At 30.3% G+C, this 8089-nt stretch overlaps 1 pseudogene; it reads left to right on the top strand.

Moving 5' to 3' along the window:
• The first annotated feature begins 5165 nt into the window (after positions 1-5165).
• Positions 5166-6727, top strand: LOC150025642 (zinc finger BED domain-containing protein RICESLEEPER 2-like; annotated as a pseudogene).
• The last annotated feature ends 1362 nt before the right edge of the window (positions 6728-8089 follow it).

The following is an 8089-nucleotide window of genomic DNA, read 5'->3' as shown; positions in this document are numbered from 1 at the left end:
CTCAGACACCTGTAAGATCATCTGCTCGTGTACGTAGTACAGTCATCGCAGTTCAAACACAGCAAGAAAAGCAAGGGTATGCTAGTGAAAATAGAATTTTATAATATACGCAATTAAATCAAAAGAGAAAACCAAGTTACATGATCAATTTCTCAAATTATACAATCTTCTTCAAATCCCAACATTAAAACAATCACATAGATCTCACATGGATCTACACATCCAAGATATTCAACAAACAACGTCTTCCGGAAGACCCGTATTAAGTAAGTCCTATCAGAGACTAACACCTGATCCAAAGATTACCAGCGAATCCAACAGAAAGGATCAGGGTAAGTTCAATACAACCCAAGTCGTGCATCTCATATGTCACGGTGTGCATGAACTCCCCCATCAGCTTCTCACCACCTGATATCTTAGTCTATGTGACTTAGATCATCAGTGAAGCTCGGAGATCTCTGTTACCACATAGGCATCAATACTTAATACACAGCAAACATCAGTCCATACATTATCTCGACATCAATACTTAATACACAACAAACATCAGTCCATACATTATCCCAAATGTATGAATTCAATTTCATACCATTTCGTCATACAACATCATTCAAAAAGTTATCCACAATATTCAAAAGTTTATTTGACATAAAAAAATACACTTTAATACTAAATCATCAAAACCCAATATTTCCACAAATTTAAATAATATATAAACAAACAACCCAATATAAATAAACACACAACATCCCTGCAAGAGAAATTGAATATTGGGACCACGTCCCTTCCGCATTCAGATCTTCTATCCTAGGGTGCTATTAAAAATTAAATTTAGCTTCCCTTACCTCAATTGCTTGCTTTTCAAGCAACTTTTAGAATTTTATTCCTCACCGTTTGGATAAGCTTCAAGATTTACGGGCTCTGTTTAAAAATCTGATCGGGTAGAAATGTTCCTTAACTCCTCTGCTACAACGTGGTATGATCAGATTCTAAAATAGATGAAGTTTGGGAGAGAAAATTAGGAGAGAGGGAGAGAAGAGAATATGGAGAGAGAGAGAAAGAAGAAAAATGGTACTGTGTTGGTGGGAAGAATGTTTCTATTGCTTTTAAAAAAGGCACGCTGTTACAATACAAGTAAATATAAACATTCCGTATTAAAAATTTATAAAAAGTTTAAACTCGTATCCAAGGACTTTGATCTCAATACTCATAGCTAAGCTATGTGATTCTAAAGACTACAAAACTCCGTACACATAATTCTCATAATTTTGCACAACATTCTCTTTAACGAGTAAACTTTCTTAACATTGCACAAGGCTTTTGTATATAAGGATTGCAAAGCTTGCAAGGTTTTTCTTTCAGTTTCATATTCTCAAAAATTTTAAAATTATTTATTATAAATTTTATAATTTGAAATACAATATGGATTATGAAATCTGGAATATTGTACAAAACACAAATTTTAACTTTCAGATTCTATAACATGAGAAGTATCTAAATTCCACATTCTAGAATTAAGGAAAAAATATTCAATAAAAAATATCAAGTTAATTTTAGTATTTTTTGAAATATGGGATGCAAGAAGAAAGACATGGAGGTGCAAGAAGAAATTACCCTCAATCCCTAATTCATAACACCTTCACCAAATTCGATAATAGTTTTTTAATATTATGTTTTTTTTTGTCTTTTTGAAATGCATATATGGTTTAGGTTTCAACTCATCAAATACTAAATGCAATAGTCAGACCTTAGTGTTTTTTAATACCTTAAAAAAGTGTATACATATTTAATAAAATATTTTATTAGTCAATTTATTAGAATGATTGAAATTCAAATTTCATTGAAAATCAAAACATTTTTATAAATTTTTTACTCATATCTTATTACACATATGTCGTGAGAATAATATTGTGTGACCATTTACCTAATTCATCTAAATAAGAAAAAAATTAACTTAATAAAAAAATTATTTATTCAAAATTTATATTTAAAAATTTATTTTTTATTAAAAAAAAAACAATCTTATGTAGGTTGATTTGCAGGCCCTTAACCAGCCTGTATGCAGGAAGGGCCAATAAAATCAACTTGCATTTTCTATGCGGGGTAGACTTGCCTGTATTTTCATCCCTACTTGTACAAATTATTCTCAGGACCTGTATAATAAATCACTTGAAACTAACAGTGTTACGTTGTGCTTGTATCAATGGATGTACTGTTGTCGATGACGGTTTTGCGGGATTATTCCTGTTTGGATCCACATGTTTGTCCTGATGTGAGGGCGAGGAAAGGCGTGGAGGGGTGCGAAACTCATTCTCGTGTATATGCAGAGAAATAAGATGAAAGTAACGTAAGTAGTGTCATTTTTCAATTTTGCCCCAAAAATAATTTGTGCATGACAACATTTTGGAGTCTTTCATTAATACACATAATCGATTTTGTGTCAACAACAAAGACAAGGATAATTGATTTTAGAACTTAAAATAGAGGATAATTGATTAAGTTGAGAACATAATCAATTGTAAGTGTATTTTTTTAGGATAATCGATTATGTGGTCAGTGTTGTTTGTGTCCTAATCGCTTATGGTAGCAAAAATAAATAGGTAATCAATTACCCTCTAAATAACTCTTCCTCCTTAATTGATTATGCTTGAAAAACATTTGGATAATCAATTACCTTGTGAATAAGTCTTCTTCCTTAACAAGTCTTCTTCCTTAATAAATTATGGTTGGAAAATGTTTGGATAATCGATTATCCATGGTATGTACATATTGATTATTTGTTTTGTTTCACTGCTTGTTTATTTTGTGACATGATTACATTGTCTTAGTTTAATTTGGGATTTAGGATTTTAATTTAATTAGAATTTTAAATATTTTAAGATTTTTATATATTTTAGATTTTTATTTAAATAAGACATTAAATAATTTAGAATTTGTATTTATTTATTGTTTTAAATATTTTAGGAATTTTATATATTTCAGATTTTTATTTAAATAGGCATGAAATAATCTAGGATTTGAATTTATTTAGGATTTTGAATATTTTTAGAATTTTATATATTTCAGTTTTTTATTTAAATAGGACATCAAATAATTTAGGATTTGAATTTATTTAGGATAATAATTTGTCCCTAAGGGCAGATATCGATCCCACAAGGAACATTTGAATTATCAAGTACAATTCTTGCTAAATATAAACAAAACAATAAAAAGTGTGTTGAAAGTGGTTCTGTTCGCAATAATCAATAAGAAAACAGACAAATAATTGATTGCTTAAAGTTGGAAAAATAGGGATTAGGTTTCATCTCTCTCAGTCTCATGTATTTTGATTAACATGTTAATATTAAGTTCTTTCATTGAAATTGATGTCCGTATAAAATTCATTTATATCGATCTCTCTCGCATATAAAATTCTTAAGGCGCTCAGACGTTAATAACAATTAACATTTCAAGTCTATCTCTAGCACTCAAATATGTTAAGTATTGTTGTTTAGGTCAGAACCCTAAAAATACCTCTCAATTAGATTTATGATTCTCAAACATGTCACAACATTTAGAAGCAAAACAACAATACCAATAATCAATCAAGAACAAAATATTAGATCATATTTAAATATCACCTTAATACATAAGAGTTCGAATAGATTACTCCCAATCCCAAAGGGTAGAATTAGCCACGCATACTTCTAGCACCTTCCATTCTTCCAATTGGTTACAAATCACTCAATGGTGTTTTCCTCTCAATCTGGCACACTAGGGTTGTGCCTTTAGTCTTCTATTTAACCTAATTTCCTAGGATTAGGTGACTTCATGTGTCGTGCTAATGGGCTTCTTGATAAAACATAAAAATAGCTCAATTTATCTGATGCATTCTTGCTCAAGCGAGAAAGGCATCGATTTTTGAAAATGCCTCTGGAGCATTGTCGCTCAAGCGAGAATGAGCTTGCTTGAGCGAGATCTCCTGTTGCAAAGTTGGCTTTTTTTTTGCGCTTTTATACATTCTGAGACCTTCGAATTTTCTTTTTTTAGCTTATATCATTTCTCTTTAGTCCAAATCTCCATTCTTCCCTAGAAACCTGTAATTAAAACCAAATTTGGGAATAAAATGCTCTTATTCAAATAAAGATGATAAAAAATGGAAAAAATGTATAAATTCATAAACTAGGGATTATGTTATATATATTTTAGCAATTAATACTCATAAGTACCTATATTTTAATATGAAATATTACTGAAATTAGGCACTTATCATCCACGCATAACGGCGCACCCTCCACTGCCTCCATTCCACGCAGGTTCTTTTTCTTCTTTTTTGCTTTTCTTTCTTGAAGACCCCTATGCTATGGAGCTTTTTTTGCTGTTTCCATTCAATCTTAGATTAAAATATTTGATAACTTCTTTGACATTTTTACTACATCCTGAATTTCCTTTATTCGTCCAAGAGCTAGGAAACGTGAATGATTATAAATTGTAATGATATAATAAAAAATAAATTGAAGATTACTGGCAATTGAGAAAGTTTGAGCGTGCAATTCATATCAACCTTTTCACCAATCACTCGTCTCCATTCTGTTCCATAGTTGTTTCCAAATTATAAAAAATATTAACTTCATCCATATAAACTATTTCCATTCTCTCTCAAATTATTGATTATTAGAATTATTTTTTAGATTATATGTTTATTCTATATTTTTCGACAGGATCTCAATTTGCAAATTGGATTATTGGCAATTGAGAAAGTTTGAGCGTGCAATTCATATCAACCTTTTCATCAATCACCCATCTCCATTCTATTCCGTAGTTGTTTCCAAATTATAAAAAATATTAACTTCATCCATATCAACTGTTTCCATTCTCTCTCAAATTATTGATTATTATAATTATTTTTAGATTATATGTTTATTCTATATTTTCTGACAAATCTCAATTTGCAAATTGGATTATTGGCAATTGAGAAAGTTTGAGCCTGCAATTCATATCAACTTTTTCATCAATCACCCGTCTCCATTCTGTTTCGTACCTGTTTCAAAATTATAAAAAAATATTACCTTCATCCATATCAACTGTTTCCATTCTCATTCAAATTATTGATTATTAGAATATTTTTAGATTATATGTTTATTCTATATTTTCCGATAGGATCTCAATTTGCAAATTGGATTGTAATGGATGAGGAATGTACTAACATGCCTCTTTTTGAGTTTGAAATTGAAAAAGATGATACTGAGAAACAATCTGAAACTGTTGAACCTGAAAAAAAGAAAAGGGATAAGGCTAGCACATCTAATTGTTGGAGGTATTTTACTAAAGATTGTGGAGAGAAAGGATGGAAAAGAAAGGGAAAAGTACAATAGTTGCAACAAAATATATGTAACTGGCGGTAAGAAAATATGGTACTTCTCATTTAAATCGTCATGTTATGAAATGTGTTAAAAGAAAAACTGAAGATTGGATCAAATGATTTTAGATATGCAGGGAAAGTTGAAGGCAAAAAAAAAAATCAAGTTATACATCAGGAATTGTTGTCTAATCTAATTAGTAGGCACAATTTGCCTTACAAATTTGTTGAGTATCTCAAACTTAGGACTTGGACAAACTACTTGTGTCCTGATGCAATTATGATTTCTAGAAACATTGTTAAGGCTGATATTGGGAGAATGTATATGAAAGAAAAAATAATGCTCAAAAGGAATTGCTTGCTTCCATTCCTAGTAGGATATATTTAACTTTTGATTTATGGACATCTATTAATACTGAGGGTTTCATATCATTGACTGCATATTTTGTTGACCTGAATTGGAAGTTAAATAGCAAACTCCTAAACTTTTGTCATATGCCTCCCCCTCACACATGTTTTGAGTTGTCTAAGAAAATTAATGAATTTTTACTAGATTGGGGACTAGAGAAAAAGGTGTTTTCTATGGCTTTGGATAATGCTTCTGCTAATGATGTTCTCCAAAATACTTTAAAAAGTCAACTTCTTTTACAAAATGGTTTGATATGTGGTGGTAAATTCTTTCATGTTCGTTGTTGTGCACACATATTAAATTTAATTGTTTAAGAAGGATTAAAGGTGTTGGATGATGCTTGGGACCAAATTAGAAATAGCATCAAATATGTGAGAGGTTTAGAAAGTAGAATGGTGAAATTTAAACAATGCCTTGAAAGGTTTAATGATATTGATGCATCATGTGAGTTGTGTCTTGATGTCCCTACAAGATGGAACTCTACTTATTTGATGATTAAAAGTGCTCTTAAATATCAACGTGTTTTTGGAAGCTTGCATTTGGTTGATGAATCTTATAAATATTTCCCTTCAGAGGAAAAGTATGAGAGAACTAGAAAAATTTGTAGGTTCTTGTTACCATTTTATGATATCACTAACTTGATTTTTGCTACAAGTTATCCTACTTCCAACTTGTATTTTTTACTAGTTTGGAAAATTCAGTGTTTGCTAATGGAAAATGTGAAGGATGAAGATGTACCAATTAAGAACATGGCTAAATTGAAGATAGTAAAATTTGAGAAATATTGGTATGAATATAGCGTTGTACTTGCATTTGGTGCAATTTTAGACCCAAGGATGAAGTTAGAAACATTAGGTTTTTGCTTTGAAAAAATTGATCCACTTACTTGAGAACTAAAATTAGAAAAGATCAAAGAAAAATTATACAATTTTTTTGCTAAATATTCTACTAAAGGTTTGACAACATCATCAAATGTTTAAAAATATAAGCAAGGACAATCTTCATCCTCATCTATGTCTAAACCAAGTCTTTTTTATGTAAGTTACTTACTTTAATAATGCACTTTAATTCTTTTTTTTTGCAGCAGTCCATTATACTAGCTTATTACATCATAATAGGAATTAAAAATGCGCAATCTTTAAGTAGCTAATAAATATGGAAGGACACAACTTGACACATATTTGGATGAACCAACTTTGAATTTTGACTTTTTAGAGAAAATGAATGTGTTAGAATGGTGGAAAAATAATAGCCAACGCTTTTTCAGATATTGCTTTAATGGTTAGAGATTTGTTGAGCATCCCTATAACCAAAGTTGCATCAAAATCTACATTTAGCATTGATTCTCGAATTCTTAACAAGTATAGGAATCAACTTTTGCCTAAAAATGTGGAAGCAATAATTTGTACTTTTAGTTGGAAACATGGATTTTCTAAGGCTAATTCAATTATTTTAATTGATGTTATTTTTATTGTATTATTTTTATTTTAAATTAATTGATTCATTGTCATTGTTTTAATGTATGCAAATGACGAGGAAGATTATAATTATGAAAAAATGGATGAAAGTTCTTCTATGGCTGCATCCAATGTTATTGAAATGGAAAAATATTAATGTTTTTGAATTAGTTGTGTTTAATGTAGTGGTTTTTATTTTAATGTTTTTGAATTATCTATTTTTAAGGTTTTCGAAATGAAAGAATATTGATATTTGACTATGTTTAAAATGGAATAAAAAAATATTGATGTTTGATAGTAGCAAATATAGGTTCAATTTTTCAGTATCAAAGAGTAAAAAACATTTTCATTGAATTTCTAAAAAAAAAAACATCGAATGCAGGTTGGCCCTTATGCGGGTGGGGTAGAGAAACCAGCTCGCGTGGGGCGGGCAAGTGCAGGATGGGTCTATGCGGGGCAGACCCATGCGAGGCGAGCCAACCCGCATTGCCATCCCTACTTTGATGTCTCCAAATTTGTGTGGATAGCTTGCAGACCTTGTTGATGTGTGTGTTGTCTAGTAGTTTTTAACTTGTTAACTCACTCCTTGAAATGACCCAAACTCATTTGAATATTTATCGCTTTTGAAAGAAATGTTTTCTTAAAAGATGAGAAATTTTTATTTAGTTGTTTTTCAAATCAACCAGTTGAAAAAGCTGCTACTTTGAGGCTAAGGCAACTTGTTGAATTGTCGAAGCAACCTGTTGTTTGACACTTAGTGGTTTTCAAAAAGATTTGAAAAGGCTTTGCTTATCTTTGCTGTCAAACAGAAACAATTGGTTATTTCAATAAAACAACTGGTTGTTTTTATGAAAACCTTAACAAAATTATTTTATTTCAATCAAT

This window comes from Phaseolus vulgaris, chromosome 8, assembly GCF_051622355.1.
Source record: "Phaseolus vulgaris cultivar YP4 chromosome 8, ASM5162235v1, whole genome shotgun sequence".
Lineage (NCBI taxonomy): Eukaryota > Viridiplantae > Streptophyta > Magnoliopsida > Fabales > Fabaceae > Phaseolus > Phaseolus vulgaris.
Note: the sequence above shows the minus strand (reverse complement) of the source record. Positions and strands in the feature narration are given on the sequence as shown.